The sequence below is a fragment of the Psammomys obesus genome, unplaced genomic scaffold (assembly GCF_907164565.1).
Source record: "Psammomys obesus unplaced genomic scaffold, mPsaObe1.curated_primary_1811, whole genome shotgun sequence".
Lineage (NCBI taxonomy): Eukaryota > Metazoa > Chordata > Mammalia > Rodentia > Muridae > Psammomys > Psammomys obesus.
This window is the reverse complement of record NW_026585894.1, coordinates 16,031,423-16,051,075: the sequence shown is the minus strand read 5'-3', so window position 1 is coordinate 16,051,075 and position 19,653 is coordinate 16,031,423. Positions and strand designations below refer to the sequence as shown.

Genomic DNA, 19,653 nt, shown 5'->3' with positions numbered 1-19,653 from the left:
GAAAACTGTTAAGGCCCTGCTTCTGCTCTGATCCTTGGGCCTGCAGTTTCTGCTTCCTCTGTAATAAGCAGGTATGAACAAGAAAGCAGGAAGTGATACTAGTTGGAGATACAGCTGTGCCTAGAACCAAATGCCCCTAAATGAACAGAAATGGAAACTGCATTTCACACCCTATTTTTAAAGTTTTTTTTTTTGAGCTAATTAAACAGTTCAAGAAAATGGAGTTTGCAATTTCTGCAGGACGATGGTTTAATTTTTAAAACAATGTGTCCCTTTTTTAAGCTTTATACAGCATTCATGTTACACAAAGTTTATAATTGTAGGAATTGATATTCCATTTGTATGCCTTCAGTTTACAAAATTATTTGAAACACAGTTGAGCACAACCTAATTCGTTAATTTAAAAAAAAAAGATGGATATTTGGCCTGCGTATGTCTGTGCAGTCCTTTCAGAGACCAGAAGGGAGCGCTAGATTTCCTATAACTGGATTTACAGTCCTTGTGAGCTGCCTGTGGTGCTCATCAAAGCTGGGCCCCCTAGAAATGCAGCTAGTACTCTTAGCCAGTGAGCTATCTTCCCAGCCCTCGCAACATAATTGTTAACAGAGACATGAGCTGGGTTAAATATGAGTACTCTGATCTGTCCTGTAAAAGTGATAATATTGTTAATGGATTGGATACATTTCACATTTAGAAAATATTTGTGTAACTGCCATATGGTTATTTTCATTATTGATTTGGCAGTTTTTTTTTTAATATTCAGCAAACAAAATTTTCAAAGACAGTAGTCCTAGTGATTTGATGTGTGCCATTGATACTGTTGTGATCTCTCTTCTTGGAACCCAAGTCATCAGCATACAAATCAGCACAGATGGTTTACACAGGCTTAAAGGGTTTAGAACTCTTCAATCTAGAGCTACGGTCTCAAACTGTTAGGCTGAATCTGGCACACAGAGGTGTTCTTTTAAAATTCTAGTGAGTTGCCAGCCTTGAAAAAAAAAAAAAAAAACAACAAGATATTTCACACACTTAAACATCCACATTTTCCATCTCTTGAAATATCAGGAGATTTGGCACCATAAAGCTTCTGTTCCCATTTGGCTACAATAGGCTACAGCCAAATTGCTGCTATTCTTTTGGAGAGAGCACAGGCTGTTGGGCTTGCCACAGCCGCCAGCCCTTTTTGCAGTGTTCTTGATGCAAAGTGTGGGAGCTTGTTGCCATTACTAGGACACTGTACTCACATAGGCACTTAGCTTTTCAATGTCAGTTCAAAATAAAATTGTGGCTGCAAAGTTGATGTTATCCTTTGCTGCAGATCAATTTGCTTGTTTTTTCTGGGCTGAGCTGTGTTCATTTTAAGGAGGTATCTAAGATTCATTTTAACATGGCAAGTAAACCCTAACAGGGGATGATACCTGATTAAGAAAGGAGCATCGAGACACATGAGTGTTTTTTTTTTTTTTTAATCTTATTCATGAAAATCCCTGTGGGCCCTCATGCATCTCAAACTTGAACATGCACATTGTGATGCAGGGGTCTGGAGCAGGCCTGGAGAGCCTGCTTGTCACACTGCTGCTTGTCTGGCCTCTGCTGTTCCAAGTGACAAGAGGGCTTTACTCTAAAGCAACCCAAAGAGAAAAAGCCTCATTTAGATCCGTTGTTTTTCTTTGGCTTGAGAGCGACTGAGCAGTATCTTCGTACAATGAACTTGGGTCAGTCTTTCTCAGCTACACCTGAGTGCTCTTCTGATTGCAACAAAGCTTAAAAACATGACTAGTTTCAATAAAACATACCATATGTGGAGGATAAAGAAAACTTGTTTAAGTTTTTATTCTGAATTATATGTTTCTAGTTAAAATATTATTTATATTAGAGCATAAGAATTATGAATCATGGACAAGGAATTTAAATTTAATTATTGGAGAACATATTTATATGGCTCTGAGAATACCAATCGTGAGACCGTAGAAAATAAGCTCATTATCAAATCCCTAGTTGTGAAGTAACCATGTAAACTATAACCAGCTATAAAAGTCAGAAGATAGATCAACAGATTCATACATCTCCAACTCTACTGTGAAAAGTTTAATTAGAAGAAAAAGCAAATCATGCTCAGGAAATTTGCTGCACATATAAAAAGATAATTTTGACATTGTGTACAGAAATCATGCAGGTTATAAGGAGCTATGTATAGGCCCTGACATGAGGCAAATGCTACAGATCTACTGGCTGAACCAAGTCTTGAAGAGGTAGGTGAGTAAAACATTCACATTCTATCACAAAGTGAACAGATGAATAAAAACACAGTTTGCATTGGTGATATTTAAAGAGGAACAATTGAAAAATTAACCAACTCTTAAAACAACAGCAAAAAAACATGAAAATCCAATGCTAAGATGGCTACCTTCTTTGAGTGACATAAATTAGCTTGTAGATTGTGGCGGTATACGGCAGAGGTCACATATTAGTCCCCTTGAATCTTGTAATCCTGATTGGGAAAATATTTCCTAAGAAATTGTCCCAAGAAAAGGAGAAAAAAAAATGATCTATAGTTTAGGACTTTGCTACAGTGTTACTTGTAAAGATAGTGTCTAGCATTATAAAAATGCCTCCTTTATTCAACAAGTACTATCTTCTTCAATGTTAGTAATTGAATGTAGGGCCTCATGCAAGCACTCTACAACTGAGTGACATTCCCAGCCCTCTTTTTACTTTTTTATTATGAGACAGTCCGAACAAATTGCCCTCACTGGTCTAGGAGCTCACTCTGTTGCCCAGGAAGGTCTTGAACTTGTGATCCTCTTGGTGTATTCTCTCAAGTAGCTGAGATTGTAGGTACAAGGCTCAACAAATACTTCTGATTAAGTAAATTTTTATGGATCTTTAGTAGAATGCCATGAATTTGTTAAGAATTTGTTTGATGTTTGTTTATTAATATAAAAGAATACAGGTAGCAAAAACGTACTAGGGTGTATGTATGTTGTGGGTATAGCCATGCAAGGTGATACGGATGTATGGACAAGACCTGGAAGGCACATGGACAAATGTAAGTACCACTTTATTTGAGGTTTCATGGTACTTGTTCACTTTACCATAAGTTTGTACTCAAAGGTTAAGAATCTTGTGCTTTTTCCTACTTTAACTACACATCACAGAATATTCCTATTTATCACAAAGTTGGTAACTATCTGAAACAAACTATTACAGGGAGGCTATCCCTGTTCATCAAGTAAATAATCGTAAACTATAATGCCCTTTTGGTACTGGTCAGAGCTTAAACTTGCATTTCCAATGGTACAGGTATTGTTTATTTTGTACCGTCAGCTCGAATTCCTGTTTCTCTTTCTTCTTCTGTGTTCTTTGTGACCCCCATGACAAAGAACACATATTTTGTTTTGGAGCATCTTATTGATGTAAGCTGATTCTTCAAATCTAAAGGTCCAGGGTACCCTGGAGAAGGATCTTAGTTATATTCTCACCGGAGGGCAGTGTCCTAGCCATCATCTCTACTCCTTTGCAGAAGCCTACAAAAGTTACTCTAAAGTCAATGGTCTTCATCCCAGTCCCCCTTCCCTTAGTGTGTGTTCTTTGTCAGATGTACTTGTTTTCCTTTTAATTAGGTCAGTTACTTTATGTCTGTTTTTCTTTTTTGACATGCTTTCCTCTGGCATTGGCATCACATATTTTCCCCATATGTCATTGCCTCTAGAGCTTCATGTTGCAATCATTTTCAAGGGGAATGGAGAGCACATTGCTGTGTGTGTGTGTGGGGGGGGTTAGGTCTTGACTCTCTTGTTTGCCCTTTGCTTGAATAAGCAATTCATATTTCTTTTGGGTCTGGTTCTGTTTGGTTTTGGAGTCTTCGCAGTTCGTTATGTTTGGACTAAAAGATACTTAGGTAAAAATAATGGTAAGTCAGAGGTATGTCTGGCAAAGGTGCAGCACATTTGTTAAGGTTACTGGTTTATTTATCTCCCTTGTCTCCATGGCAACTAAATCTAAGTCTGGGATTTAATGGACTTAATTTTGACCTTCTGTAACATCTCTTAACTTTTCCCAGCTTTTTACTGAAAACGAATTCATTTTCACTTGAGGAAAGAAATATACTTGATGTACAGAAAGCATCCTAATAAGACCCTCAAAGGTGGTATCTGTAGAGCTTTTTCAACTTAAAAATTTTATTTAAAAAATGTTTTATGTGGATGAGTTTCTGCCCCCTCCTCGTGTGGTGTTTGGCGTGTGTGTGTGTCTGTGTGTGTGTGTGTGTGTGTGTGTGTGTGTGTGTACCATGTGTTTTCTCAGTGCTCTCAGATACCAGAAAAGAGAATCAGATCCCCTGGAACTGGAGTTATAGGATGTGAGTTGCTGTGTGGATGCTGGGAACTGAGCTCAGGTCCTTGAGATCAGCCAATGCTTTTACTCTCTAGAATCTCTCTAGCTCCCAGAATCTTTCATTTTAAAGGCTTCAGTCAGAATACACATCACACTTAATAACACACATATGTATGGAGCTTTACTGGTGTCCAAAGAATAATTTTCTTTTTGGTGAAGTAAAGTCATGAAGTTTAATCATTGTGAACAAACTATCTTTGTGAACACATTGTAAGAGAGCTTATTGTAAGCTTATTGACTTAACTATTATTAAGTCAAAGGGAACATTGATTATACACAATATTTTTTAAAAAACTATATCTTATCCATTATATAATTATAAACTTTTATGGCCACAAATGTTCATACTATATCTCAGAGTTTAAATGTGGTAAACGGCACCATAGAAATCTATAAGAAAGGCTTAGATAGACCAGAATTCCCATAGCTTTGGATACTGACATTCAAATCTAGCATTTCATGTGCACCCAACTCACATGCATAAGGACAAAGTATCTGTCTGAGGAAGCTAGAGTCAAGCCATGTTGGACCTCAGTTACTTTAAATGCTCATATAGTACTTTTCAGTCTCTTTTGTATGGTTACAGAACATTTACAGAGACATCCCAGTTTCAGGAAATGTAATAATTTATCCAAAATGAAGGGAGAGTGCATTACTGTCCTTAAGTCTAATGCATTGTGTGCTAGTCTGCTAATGAAAAATGTCTGTAAGTCCTTTCACCTTCTCTAAGAACAGTCTCACATGTGAATTTCCTTTAACACCCAAACAGAGGAATCACAAAATGATTAATAAACTTTGCAACAAAGGCTGTGGCAAGGGAAGCAGCCTGTGTCCTTCTGACCTCATTCTGCAACCAGAAAATATTTGAGTTCAGATCTATCAGCAAGTTCAACTCAGGTCCAGTATGAATTGGTAAAAACAAAAACCTTATGTGAGTTGTCATAGTTTCTCCATAGACATGGAGTTTGTTTTCAGAGCTTGTCTATCATCACTTCTTCTATTAATATGTCAAAGACTTGAGAAGCAGCAACAGATGCTCACTTGTGAAAGATCCACACTTGTGAGATGCATGTTGGGTACTCTGTAGTTTCTGGATTGGAAACATTGACTCACATATCTTAAAACCAACTATGGACTTAAGAAATGTATTAGGTCAAGTTCATAAGTTCATAGGTCCATCTAATAAGTTTTGTTCTGGCCATCATAAGAATATCTGAGGTCAAAGCTTTTAGGGAACTTACAGATTATGGCCAGAAGCTCTAAGTAACACTAAAAATGAACAAACAATACTTCTGCCATCATCATTATCATTATTATCCTATCAACTTTATGTCACATGTTGAAAGTCCAGTGTAATATGATGACAATCGTTACAATTTATGTGTTTCATTACTTATTTCATTGGTAATATTTCAGCTCTGCTTAAAACAGCACTAATAATGAAACCAATATAAAGAGGAGTGGATGAACTATGTACAATGCCTTTAGAAGAGTAGCCACATTCTCTTGTCCTGTCAGCCAGATAATTTTCACATATTATAGACCATCTCTCACTGAGGATTGCCAGCTATTGGATAAGTAGTTTCTTATACCTGAAAAGAAAAGCTATGGTACATAAGTTCCTCGGTGTTAATGTGCCGTCTTCATTGAGTTTGTGGGCGTCTCTCAAACCATGAGAGTTGTTTGTATCATATGACTATTTCTATACATTATTCAAGACTCTGAAAAACACTTCACTGAAGATATTGAATGTGCTTCTTTCCTAAAATTAGTAGAGATTTTGTGAATGTGCGCATTTGTGATAGTGAGCATTTACATAAACAATCGTTAGTGTATACTGGCTTGGAGATTCATAACCTAGTTTGTCTTTTAAAATTTATTTAATTTTTTGTGTATAGGTGTGATGGCTACTCTTGTTTGTGCCATTTTGCCTGAATGTATGTCCATGTACTTGTGCCCACAGAGGACAGAAAAGGGCATCAGATTCCTTGAAACTGGAGTTCCAGGCAGTTGTGAGCTGCCATGTGGTGCTGGGAATTTCATTCAGGTCTTGGGCAAAAACATCCAGTGCTTTTAACTGCCGAGCCATCTCTCCAGCCGCCCCCACCCACGCAATAATTTCCATTGCTCCTTTTAATGATTCAGTTGCAGACTAAGAGAGATGATGCATTCCACCTTTTGCATTAGCTCATGTTACAGGTTTGAATCGGGAGATGGTATAAAATGTTCCAGTATAAAAGTAACTTTTATTCACCTGCTTCAGTTGTCTTGGAATCATATTGCCTCTGTCTGCCAACCTGGACCAAGTACTGGAAGCTCCTAGCTTCCGTACAATCTAACCTAGGCCTAGGATCTTTGTAGCGACTGAGACTTACTGCTGAATAAGCTCACCCTTTCTAGTTCTTTCTGAGCTCTTGCTGGCTGGTTCAACTTAGCTGTTCTGGCTCAAAGTCCTCTCCTAGCTAACTTATTCAACCCGCTTCTCTCGCGATTCCTGAATTGTTCTGCTTGGCCTCAAACTAACTGCAGCAATCTTTTCTAAACTTTCGCCTCCTTCTCATTCTCTGGCTCATTCTGTCTTCACCCGTGTCTAGCTTGTTCTCTCATTTAACCTCGCTGTGAAATTGCCTCATCTCTCTCTGCATTGCCCCTTCAGTAGCTTCCTCTCCATATCCTATTCTGTCAAGTCTTTCTCTGATTTGTCACTTTTTCTGCCACTCAATTAGACATCACTTTCAAACATGGGTACTTCCTTCTGAAAACTAACTTTACCTTTATTGTTTGGGATTAAAAGCATGTACCACCACACCTGGACCTAAGGCTTTTTAAATTTATTTATTTATTTATTTATTTTTACCTGAAACTTGCTCTATACCAGGCTGCCCTTGAACTCAGATCTGCTTGCCTCTGTCTCCTGGAATAAAGTCGTGTTTGTATTCCAGCCAAATCATACAGACCTAAAAGATCTTTGAATGTGATCTCTTGCCAAAGCAGCCATGTTCTTAATCAAAATTCCTCTGCACTCCAGTATTTTTAAACCCATTGAATAGTCCCAGCCCTGTGTTCTGTACTGTGTTAGTCTTTATAAACTACACAGGTTCTCGGCCTGACTTGTGGCCCCCTCCTGAGCGTTTCCTGTTTTTTTCACTGGAACTATGTAAATAATAAAGAGTAAAGAATTTTATTGAGATTTACCATGTTAAATTGTATTCACTTTTCCATAGGAAACAAAGTTCCCAGGGAGCAACAATCCTAGCAGTTCTTTAGTTTCTCTGCATTGATTATTATCCAGTGCCAGAGGCTTGGTAAACATCCACTAGGGATAAAATGAATTGAATGAAAGGCATTATTTGCCTACTAATGTTAACTGGTATCACACAGAAAGAACCTCAGTTTCTTTGGTTTCACTCCATGTTTCTTCAGTAGCCACGTTCAATTTCTCTTGCATGGAACAGTCCGCTTTAACTCATAACATAGCACCACCCCATCTACTTTATTAGGTTTTTCAGAGAATTCTGACAGTGAACACTCATTCACATCCCCTGGATCCTGTAATTAAATAATTTCTCCTATATTTGGCTTATCATGTCATCTGTTTTAATTTTTAGATGATTTAACCCTAAACAATCTGGCATATATTTAATTCCATGGCTTCAGTTTTGACATTTTTAATGTATTACCAGACTTGGCTGAGGTGTTAACATTTAGTTTGGTGGTGGCTAGTGCTAACTTGAGCATAAAATATGCTCAATTTTCAGAGTCTAGGGATTCTATTTCTACCAGCAAGTATACAGACACATATACTATTCCCTTTCCCACCATGTTTCATGATCACATTATTTGTACTTTTGAGTCTAGGAAGGTTGGCCTAGGAAATATATTTCGGGGTTCTTTTCGTGTGATTGATACCAGTCAGTTGGGATGGAGGAAAGTAACACAAAATGTTAGTCTTAGGTACACGGTGGCATTAGATGTTGAGGTGAGAAGTCACAATTAGGCAGTCGTTTAACAGTGTGGTGTCACTTTTTCCTATGAAGTCTAACCTCCATAGATTTAATAAGTATTAAGAGTCCAAAAAAGTAATTTTAGTCTGATTTTGTTTGTTTGTTTACGTTATAGTTCATAGAACTCTGGAATTTACAGAAGTGTTTCAGAGGTTGAAGCAATATTTTACTTACAGTTAAGTTTTTTTTTTATTATGTTATCTTTAAAAACTTACAAAAGACACATCTATATTTTATAGTACATTTTAGCATCCTGAAGAAACACCGATAGAAGTAAAGGTTATTGATGTCAACCCAAAATAAAATTGTGACTAGCACTTATCACTCATCCATCAATGTCAGGGTAGCATTTCTGTTGGGAGAGTAAAGACAAAAGGTCTTCAGTAAGGCCATTACACCAAAGCCATCGGTGTTAAGGTATTGGCCTCTGAGAGCTGATGTTACATTTGAGTTTCCAGTTACAGCGAGCACTTACCCGTCTGTTATATTTAGGTTTTGCTTGTGCCTTCAGGAATCTGGGAATGGATGAGTACACACTTTAAATTTGAAGCAGCCATAAAGGGGAATATACAGTTAAAAAGTTGGAGGTACTGATGGATGATCTTTAGAACAGACTGTGAATAGATTTTAAAACTTTGCTAAAAGTCTGAAAATATGTGTGTGTAACATTGCTGCTCAGTATGAGAGTTTTACGGAACCTCTTACTGTGCCAGTAAAACCTTCAAATGAGTTTGGCAAAGCCCTTTCATTTGGAGGCAGTGGTACTTACTCTGCTTCCCTCCTTTACAGATGGTATTACTTTCTCTGCCCATAGACTTTTGGAAGCCACCGTTTGCTTGTGTAGACTTGAATTCGAGTTTTCACATTTTTTCCATATCCTAATTTTATTTCCCGTCTTTTTTTTTTTTTTTTTAAAGACAGGTCTTATAACATAGTCTTGCTTTTACTTTACTATTCAGTTAAGGGTTAAGGATGGTTTTGAACTTCTGGTCTTCCCGCCTTTCCCAGCCTAGTGCTGGGTTTACAAGTATGTGCCAACCCTCACAGGTTTTTGCCATGCTAGGAATTGAACCCAGCATCATTTGCATGAGAGTTAAGTTCTTTACCATCCTGAGAGCCATATTCCCAGAAATCTCTACTGACATTTGATTATGAACATTTTCAAAGTTGATTTTTTTTTTCAGTGATACCTGTATGCTTTCATCTGTAGTCTGCCAGTAACAACATTTTGTTCTGATTGTTTATATTGTGTGTCTCCACAGGCCAGTCTGTCTTTTACTTGGGGATGCATTTCAATGCAAAGCTAGCAGGTTTCTTCAGTAGTTCACTTCATATATTTTATAAACTCAAAGTCTTGCTTTCTGAACACTGCACTAATGTGACTAAACTAGCATAGCATGCTATGAAAGATGTAAAATAAATTGCTCAACTTTACTTTTAAAAGTAATAAGTATTTTTGGACTTCTGGCATAGAGTTGGAAAAGAAACCACCGGCTTGTTTTAAAACTTAAACTCCTTCTGTGACCCAGACTCTGCTGACTTCTAATTAAATCAGGACATACTTACAAATTTTGTTTTCACCAATTAGAAGCCAAGTAACTTCTTATAGATAGTTGGGCGCATCCTTAAAAACGTTGTTGTCATCAGTTGGTCCTTCCCATGTTCTGTGTTGCATTTGGAAAGCAGGAGAGCAGCTATCTGAAGTCTAAATCGGTCTGTGCTGGAGTCAGTCCCAAGCCTTGGTCTTAAAGTAAAAGGGTTAAGTGTGAATTATTAAAGCAACACTCACTGCAGTTTGAACAGAGCATGTAGGGACAGACATGAAAGGTTCCAGTGTGGGGTTTTTTGTCCTTTTTTATGTGGAAAGCTCTCCCTCTGTTCTTCCAAAACTGTGTAGGTCCCTTCACTCTGTCCCCCAAATTGGATCCAAAAAATCTTTTGGTCCCATGGGTCTGACTGGGCATGTTTCCTTCTGGAAGTCTTCACGAGAACTCTTGAAGTAGTGGGCAGAAAGGATCATAAAAGCATTTCTAAGCAGTTTTCTCCGCTCCTGTAGGAGCTAATCCTCCACTTTCCATGTTGGTTTTCAGCTGCTGTTGCTTGGCTTGGAGAATAGACTTCTGTTATGCCAGGAGAGAATGAACCTGAAAGAATTATGTATAAAGAGCTATCTAAACTTGACCAACTGCTTCCTACAGACACATGACCCTTTCCTGCCTATAAAACCTCATTGGCATGGTGGGATATGGTGCACTTTGGTCTTGAGAGAAACTATCAGGTTGCAAAGTTTTTGATTGGTCTCCCACTGACTTGGTCTTTGATCTCAGAATGTGACTGACTTGTCCTGTGATGGCTTCATAATCACCCACAATAAAACTGATTTAATATATATATACATATATATATATATATACACATACATACATACATATATGTATAGATATATATAGTGTAAGTGTTGAGTTTTAAGCTATATCCAGTTTCTGTTATAGGTCAAATGTATGAAGGGTTCATAGAATTTAGGAATGCTCATTAAGCTTTGAAATCATATTTATTCTTACCAATAGAAGTTAGTTTGTATAGGAATGCTTCTGTAGTTCATATTGCAGTACCACCTTTAAGTGATTTTCCATAAATGAGTTGAGATTAATGATATTACCTATAAGACATATGTTTAAAATATTTAAAACTTGAGTCTATATACTATGTGGCTTTGGCTATTGGGAAGGTGGAAAGTTTTCTGGATTTATGCTTAAAAGAAGTGACAGGACTTGAGATTCTATTCTTAGTTTGACCTCATCCCCTTAAGGCAACTTACTTACTTAATCTAACGTCTTGGTTCGTCCATCAGTAACACCTGTAATGCTGTTCCATTAAAAGAGGACCTGGTTTACATGTACTAGCCTTTAAGGATTTAACATAGAAGGTGGCACAGAAGTTCAGATTGCTCGGTAGTGAGCATCTGTTTGTGTGCCTAATGACAATCTGGACTAGTTACTGATTACTACATTTAGAAAGTTACAGCTCTGAAGGGAATTGATATTTGATATTGTTGTTCTGTGTGTTCTAAGTTACCATCATAACAGTAGGAAAATAAACCCTGTCTTGGCTGTGTTACAGAGGGATTAATCACTTCTTCAGGTCGTTGCTAAAGCCCTAGCCCCTTAACCAACAGAGAACAGAAGTGTTCCTTTTTTTATTGCCTCTTCCACCAAATAAAAGTCTTACAACTGACTTTAGTTATACTTCTTCACTTGTAGAAGTCTTTTCAAGTTTTTTTTCTTTGTAAAGAATGATGAATCATGTCAATTACTTAAAGCAGCTAAAAATACCCAATGCAAGTATGTAGAGGAGAACGCTTTTGATTTGTACATCAAAGCAAAGAACCAAAATTATGTGAGTTTGCCTTTTATACATTTGTTCCAGCTACTTGTGCCTTGTGAAGACTCAGATGCTTTCTAAGTACAAGGGGATTGAAATAGCTCAACTGTGTGTGAAATTGAACAGCTTATATTACTATTTTATAAATCCAATGTACTTGAAAGTTTGGGCCAGCTTGAAAGAGAGGATTCTTATCACAGAGATTCTTGGTCTTTTCATAATGATCTGCCTCGAAGTTTTATGCCATGGGATACGTGTGAACCACATGAAAAATGAGAATATCTACTCAGAACAAAGCCTGATTTACTAATGTATCAATATGGTATGAACAATATTGGGCATATACTAGTCACTAAAATAATCTAGAAGGAAAACAGGACAGTTATTAATATCCTCATTTTATTGATGAAGAATGCAAATTAGTTTTCTGGTAAACAACTGAATAACGCAACTATCACATTTGTGGAGAAATTTATTCCAAGACTGGTGTCCACCCTCTAGGTACAGTACACTAAAGCCAGAAAAAAAATGCTCATTACTTTTAATCTTGTTAAAGAAAAACTGAAAGTGAATTTAACTTCAATACTGATATCTCAATCTAATTGTGCCAAAATTTTAATTGAGGTTTTTGGTTTTTGAGACAGTCTTTGGAAGTTGTCTAAGTTTGCCTGTTACTTGGTGTGTAGACAAGGCTGTCCTTGAAATTGTGGTAATATTCCTGCCTCTGCCTCCCAAGTACTAGGATTATAGGTGTATACCATCATTCCTTGATTAACTGATTTTTGAACTTGTTCAGATTTTGAAAATTAAATATCCTATTTTACATTCCTGAATTCATATCTTTTTTGTACAGTTCCTAATCCAATAAGGTAATCCGATATGGTAATTTATATAAACTTAAGTGTGTGTCTGTGACGTTAAATGGGGAGATAGTTTGAAGGAAAATAAGAGTAATTTAATCTTTCTGTAATCCCAGTTTGCTGCAACACTCCACACTAACCTCTAGCAAAAATAGCAAGGGTATGCACTTTTAAAACAGTTCCCTCAGAATCACCCACCACAATCTTTCCACCTCTTCTTTCTCATATATTCCAGAGCCTTAAGAGGAAGGTGTTTGGTTAAAAAAATTCTACTTAGGTTACACTGATTTATAAACATCAATCCTCTTGCAATGCACAGTTAATTTTTTGAAAACGTTCACTGTGAAATTGGGGTAATGGGGCTGGTGACATTTTCTTTTCTTGTGTTATCTGTAGAAATGGGTTAATCAGTGACAAATTGTCAAGAACCTTTCATTCCTTCTTTTGGTTACTTCTGTGACCTTTAAAAAAGGAAATGCAAATGATCAAACTTTGAGCCTCTAGGTGTCAAGAGTTTGAAGTAGGAACAATTATAGGCTCATTTGAAAATTTCTGATGTAGATATAATTGAAGATCCCATGACAGACTTAACATAATGAACAGGCTGTTACTTTGTTTTCCCAGCATGCAGTTTTAAGGTCAGACCTGTGACTCAGAGCTGTACACTTTCTTGGTGATATGCATCAGTGATATGTCCCCAGTCTCATTATCCAGAAGGCTTGTGCCCTGCTCAGGTTGCTCCCATTATAACTCTTAGTTGGGAAGCCACCTTTTCTTTTTTTAAATAGATAAAGAAGACAGCATGAACATTTCATAGCCAAGTACTTTAACGTTTTTCAGTGTAATGCACACCAAGACACCCCCTTAATTAAGAAGTAGACCCTGAATTGCCACTAACCTCTCTTGTGTGAACGTGTGATAATGTAAGTGATGACTATAAGCTTATTACTAATTTGGATATTTTACATTCATTTAAAATCAAAAGCAGGGACCTTTGATTTTCTATAAAGAATGTAGACTTGGAATCAAAAGGCACTTCCTTTCTGGGTAACTTACTAGCTGAGGTGATCTTAGCATAGTTGGCCTGAGATTTCTATGTGGTATCTTCTAGATATGGCACAGAAATAATCTGCCATCTAGCTAGGCTTTTGATGCTACCTGATGCATTTGAGACCTTACCCATTTGCTTTTTTTTCCTACTTCCTTTCTCTGCAATCAAAACTCCCATCTCTTTAGTGTGGCTGTCCCTTTTTGACTTGCTACATTTTTGTTTCTACATCCCATATTTTAAGAACATGTTTCCCACAGCCCTGTCATAGGAAAACACTATAAATAAATATCTGGAAACAGTGGACTTTATCTACTCACTTGCGGTATATCTGTTCATTTGCATACTATATACATGTTAAAAGGGAGGCGCTCATTGTGTAGTGATGTGAACATTTATCTAAATATAAATAGAAATTACAACAAAATAAATAGGAAAATCCACGTAAAGAACAGAATATATAATAAACTACCTTTTGTCATTTTTAAAAAGATTAACTAAAATATATCATTTCTCCCACTCCTCCCTGCAACCCTTCCTATGTTGACACCCTCAAACTCCCTCTCAAGTTCATGGCCTCTTTTTGTTTAATTTGTGTTCTTGCAAAAGTGAAAAAAGATAGCAAATACGTAACTGGCTACTTCTTTTTTTTTTTAATCTTTTATTTTTTTTTATTAATTACACTTTATTCATTTTGTATCCCCCCATGAGCCCCTCCCTCCTCCCCTGCCGATCCCACCCTCCCTCCCCTTTCTGCATGCATGCCACTCCCCAAGTCCACTGATAGGGGAGGTCCTCCTCTCCTTCTTTCTGATCTTAGTCTATCAGTTCTCATCAAAAGTGGCTGCATTGTCCTCTGCTGTGGCCTGGTAAGGCTGCTCCCCCCTCAGGGGGAAGTGATCAACGAGCAGGCCAATCAGATTATGTCAGAGGCAGTCCCTCTTCCCATTACTATGGAACCCACTTGGACACTGAACTGCCATGGGCTACACCTGTGCAGGGGTTCCAGGTCATCTCCACAAATAGTCCTTGGTTGGAGTATGAGTCTCTGGGAAGTTCCCTGTGTTCAAATTATCTTGTTCTGTTGCTCTGCTTGTGGAGTTCCCGTTCCCTCCAGCTCTTACTATTTCCCACTTCTTACATAAAATTCCATTCACTCTGCCCATCAGTTGGCCATCAGGCTCAGCAGAGGAATATCGAATGGCAGAGAAGCACTTAAAGAAATGCTCAACCTCATTAGCCATTAGGGAAATGCAAATCAAAACAACCCTGAGATTTCACCTTACACCCATCAGAATGGCCAAGATGAAAATCTCAAGGGACAACACATGCTGGAGAGGTTGTGGAGAAAGGGGAACCCTTCTCCACTGCTGGTGGGAATGTAAACTGGTACAACCACTCTGGAAATCAATCTGGCGCTTTCTCAGACAACTAGGAATGGCTACTTCTTATATACCCCGTATTTCTGGAAACATCGGAAGACAGTGGTAGCTTGGCACGGGAGTACATGTCTTTAATTTCAGCACTTGGGAAGCTGAGGCAGAAGGAGCATGAGTTTAAGGCCAGCCTCAGCTACATGATGTGGAAAAAAAAGAAAGAAAACAATGGTACCAGTGTTTATGAATTCACAAGGGGAAGTAGATATCTGGTGACAGGCAATGGGAGAGTGACTTTTCATTATATACTCTTGTACTTTTTGTCATTTTTGAGACAGGCTGTCACTGCGTATCTCTGGCTGTTCTGGAACTTGCTCTTTAGACCAGATTGGCTTTAAACTCACAGATCTGCCTGTCTCTACTTCCTGAGTACTGGGATTAAAGATGTGCAACACCATGATTGATGCTTTTCTCCTCTTAGGAAATTAAGGGCTGGTGAAATTGCTTAGCAGGTACAGTGCTGAGTTTAATTCCTGGAACTGACATGGAGAGAACCAACTCCTTCAAGATGTCCTTTGATCTCTGAATGTTTACATACCAGCAAATATTTAAACAATCCTCATGTAAAAAGCTACTATCATTGCATCTTTCCTATCCACAGGTTGGTTAGAAAACTCCTCTCCTTGCTTTTTAATCCAGAATTTATCTCAGCACAGAGATGCGGGGATGACTTTAATGTATTTGGTCATTATGGTAAACAGTGAATATTTCTAAAACTTGAGATATTAGGCCTTGCCATACCTGCCCAAGCTGTGATCCAACACAGGCAACTTTATTTCGCCTGCGCTGTGGAGCCTGTCCTATACATGGCTGGATAAAATAGGTCTTTCATCCTGGAGGGGACTGGAACTCCATAAGGAGAGCAACAGAACCAAAATATCTGGGCACAGGGGTATTTTCTGAGACTGATACTACAACCAAGGACCATACATGGTGATAACCTAGAACCCCTGCACAGATGTAGCCCATGGCAGCTCAGTCTCTAAGTAGGTTCCCTAGTAAGGGGAACAGAGACTGTCTCTGACATGAACTCGTGGCAGGCTCTTTAATCACTTCCCCCTGAGGGGGAGCAGCCTTACCAGGCCACAGAGGAAGACAGTGCAGCCAGTCCTGATGAGACCTGATAGACTAAGGTCAGATGGAAGGGAAGGAGGACCTCCCCTATCAGTGGACTGGGTAAATGCCATGGGAGGAGAAGAAGGAAGAAGAGTGTTATTGGGAGTGGGGAGAGAGGGGATTATACCTGGATACGAAGTGAATAAATTGTAATAAGTAAAAAAAATTTAAAAATAATTAAGTAATAAAAATAAATAAATATACACAGGAGGGAAAAATAGGTCTTTCATATCCACATCCCTGACATTTGTAGAAAGTTGACTTATAGAATGCAATTGTAGTTTACATCCTGGAGTTGGTTCCTAGATATGAGTAGCTTTTTTTTTGTTGTCGGTCCTGAAAGATCAACCTAAGTTCTGAGATCTGTGTGAAACAACGTTAGCCTGCCTTATTGATTCACACTCAGGAATCGTGTTGAATTTTGTTAACTCTAGTCAGGAAAGTCCTCCTCATCCACTGTGTTAATTGGGTTTTTTTTTATTTTTAATATCTTTTTTATTTATTAAAATTCATCCACTTTGTATCACAGCTGTAGCCCCTTCCCTTGGGTTCTTTCTTTGTAGGAAGAATAAAGGCAACACCCTACTCATCCTAAGACTAGGAAGTTACCTTCGATCTACCTTGAGAATCCAAAGAGCTTTGTTGTCATTTGGCCTCTCTCATTGTTCAGAGACCACTCTTACTCATGTTTGGTTATGCAGCCCTCTTCTGTGGGCTTTTCTGGTGCCAGTCTCCATTCCTCTGGTCCTGAGGACTTTGAACTTTGCTCCAAGTTCTCCAGTTATTCTCGGGCCCAAGGTCTTTAAAACTGGGCTCTTGGCCAAGATTCCGAGCTCTTATCTCCTTTCCACATACCTCCTGTGAACTGGTGAATAATAAATTCTACTTGCAGGAAGCTGGTGTTTGGGACAGCTACTTTTTTCTTTTTGCAGTGTTGGTAAATAAATAATACATGGTGATTGCTGTATGTCAGTCACTGCCCTGAGGTAAAATATGCTTTAATTTTTGTAAGAATAATAGATACTATTATTATTTCCATTTTACAGATGAGCAACTTGAATTACAGAGAAGTGAGATAAATTTTTTCTTACGTCATACAGCCAGAAAGTGATAAGGGTAAAATTTCTGTTTAGACATTGTGGCTCCAGAGTCTGTTCCATCAGCCACCACACTTTGCTCACCTAGCATACATGTATTCATGGTAAATTTGGAGAAAATCATGATTATTTATCTTTAAGGTGATGATGTTGATCACTGAATCGATCTCACATAAAATTAAGACCTAGATTTCTTTTATGGAGGGATTTGAAATATGTTCAATTTGCACCACTATTTGAAAGTTCAGGAATGCAGCAGAATAATTATTAATTACTGTTAATCTCAGTTTTCATACCTCAAGTCATCTGTCTCTGTGTACAAGAGGTACATTCTTCACAAATTTACTCTTTTTGTTTATTAACTCTGCTTGAAAACAAAGATGAAGTGGGACTGGAGAGATGATTCATGAGTTGAGAACACTTGCTGCTTTTGCAGAAGACCTTGGTTTCATTTCTAGCACACACATGTGGTTCTCACTTGTCTGTAACTCAGGTTCTAGGGGTTCTTATGCCCTGTACCTGACCTCTACAGGTACCAGGTATGCAGAGAAAAAAAAACATGTATGTGCATAAAATAAAAGTTTAGAAAACAGGATGGACTGAAATTAAGGTTAATGTGACAGTCTTTCCAGGCATATATACTGTACTGTCTTCTGCTACGTTAGACCTCTTTTTGGGGTGTGCTAATGGGCTGTACCCATGGCCTGGTGTATGTGTAGGCTTGTGATGTGTTACTGAATCTTATCACAGACCTACTGCCCTCCTTTCTGTGAGGCCTGTTCGCTTGTCCTTATGTTTCCATCATTGTCTTCAATATACTTGCTAAGTGGCATAGAGAACTTATTGCTTGACTCTGAGAAATTTGAAACTACTCACTCTTGTTCTTAAATGTCAATTCTTCTGGTAGACCCCCTGTTCTTGTTCCTCCTGTCAGCTTAGTGTTTTTGCCTTACAACTTAATGTCAACTACCACTTTGAAGTTAGACAGAGTTTATGGTTTTGATGACTAGACTCTTGCTGTTGCATGAAGAATCTACTATGTTTCATTTCCATGTCACATAATGTCCTCAATCTCAGGGTTAGTGATTCAAATTAGTGGCTCTCAATAATTACAAAAGATAAAAGACCATGATCCTCATATACTCTAAACCTCATTCCCAGATTTTATCCTATAGTGAGTAAAGATTCCTTGTTGGAATCAGCTTGATTGTGTATGAAGAACAGCGTGTCTTGAGTTGGAAATTATTTTCAACATGACCGTGAAACACTATGCAAATGAAAACACGGACTTGGCCCATGATGTATTCTGGTCCCTCCAGAATCCCTGTTCTCCTCATATATAGACTAGCTGTAAGGGTAGACAAGCTATTCATTGGGGGCCTTAATCTGTTGGTAGACCACACACCAAGATCACTAAGTTAGTTTTTACAAAATAGTGTCTGGCATGGCACAGCAGAATAGCTCTTTCCACAGAAAGTTATTTTTGTTTGTCCTCAACATGAGTCACTGTGGGCTGCCACTCTCTTGGATGTGCCTGTAAGTACTCTTGGGTGGAGTCTGGATTAAGACACTTATGGGGCAAACAAAGACAGATAGGAGCCAAGTGAGCTTTAGGCTTCTGATTTTTTTTCAGTTTGTCACAAATACAGATTGTCTTCATTATGAAGATAGTTAATTCAGGCACCTAACAAAATAGAGGTTTCCTGGGTGACATCCAGGTCACTTCTTGGTCTCTTTCTTCCTGCCATCCTTACACTCCACAACATTTTCAGATTCTCTTTTGAGCAAACTCCACTTAAGCACTAGTGAGTTTCTTCAACCACAACATTCAGCTCAAGAGCTATGCTGTTTATAGTTTGAAGAGAGGAATACATACTATTGTAAAGTATTCACCATAGTCCTTTAGTAAAAATAAGATAGCTTATATGTCACTTGTCTGAGTATTTTATACCAAGAACGAGGGCTTGTGAAGAACTGTGGGCATTTTCTAATCAAGGCCATCAATCATAGTTGTCAGCACTAAGAATACACATATGAAGGATATGGTTGTAGCTCAATGATAGAGTGCTTGCCCAGCATGTTTAAATCCTTGAATTCCAGCCCCAAAGGAATAATAAAGGCATGGCTACTTTATTTGGCTTGTTCTTCTTCCCTTTTAGGATATTAATCATCTGGGTAAATGATAGAAAAGGGTCATGGAATGCTTAGCCCTCTAACATCTCTCAGAGGCTTGAAAGGCCCATAACAGGTGGACTTGGTGAATGCCAGGACTTGTGATGATTGAAAGAGTGTTTTGAATCATGGCACTTGGCAACA

At 38.1% G+C, this 19,653-nt stretch overlaps 1 protein-coding gene across 4 annotated transcripts in view; it reads left to right on the top strand.

The window, feature by feature from the left end:
• Fhl1 (four and a half LIM domains 1) overlaps positions 1 to 19,653 on the top strand; it is a 63,476-nt gene that overhangs the window by 24,684 nt on the left and 19,139 nt on the right. The window lies entirely within an intron of this gene.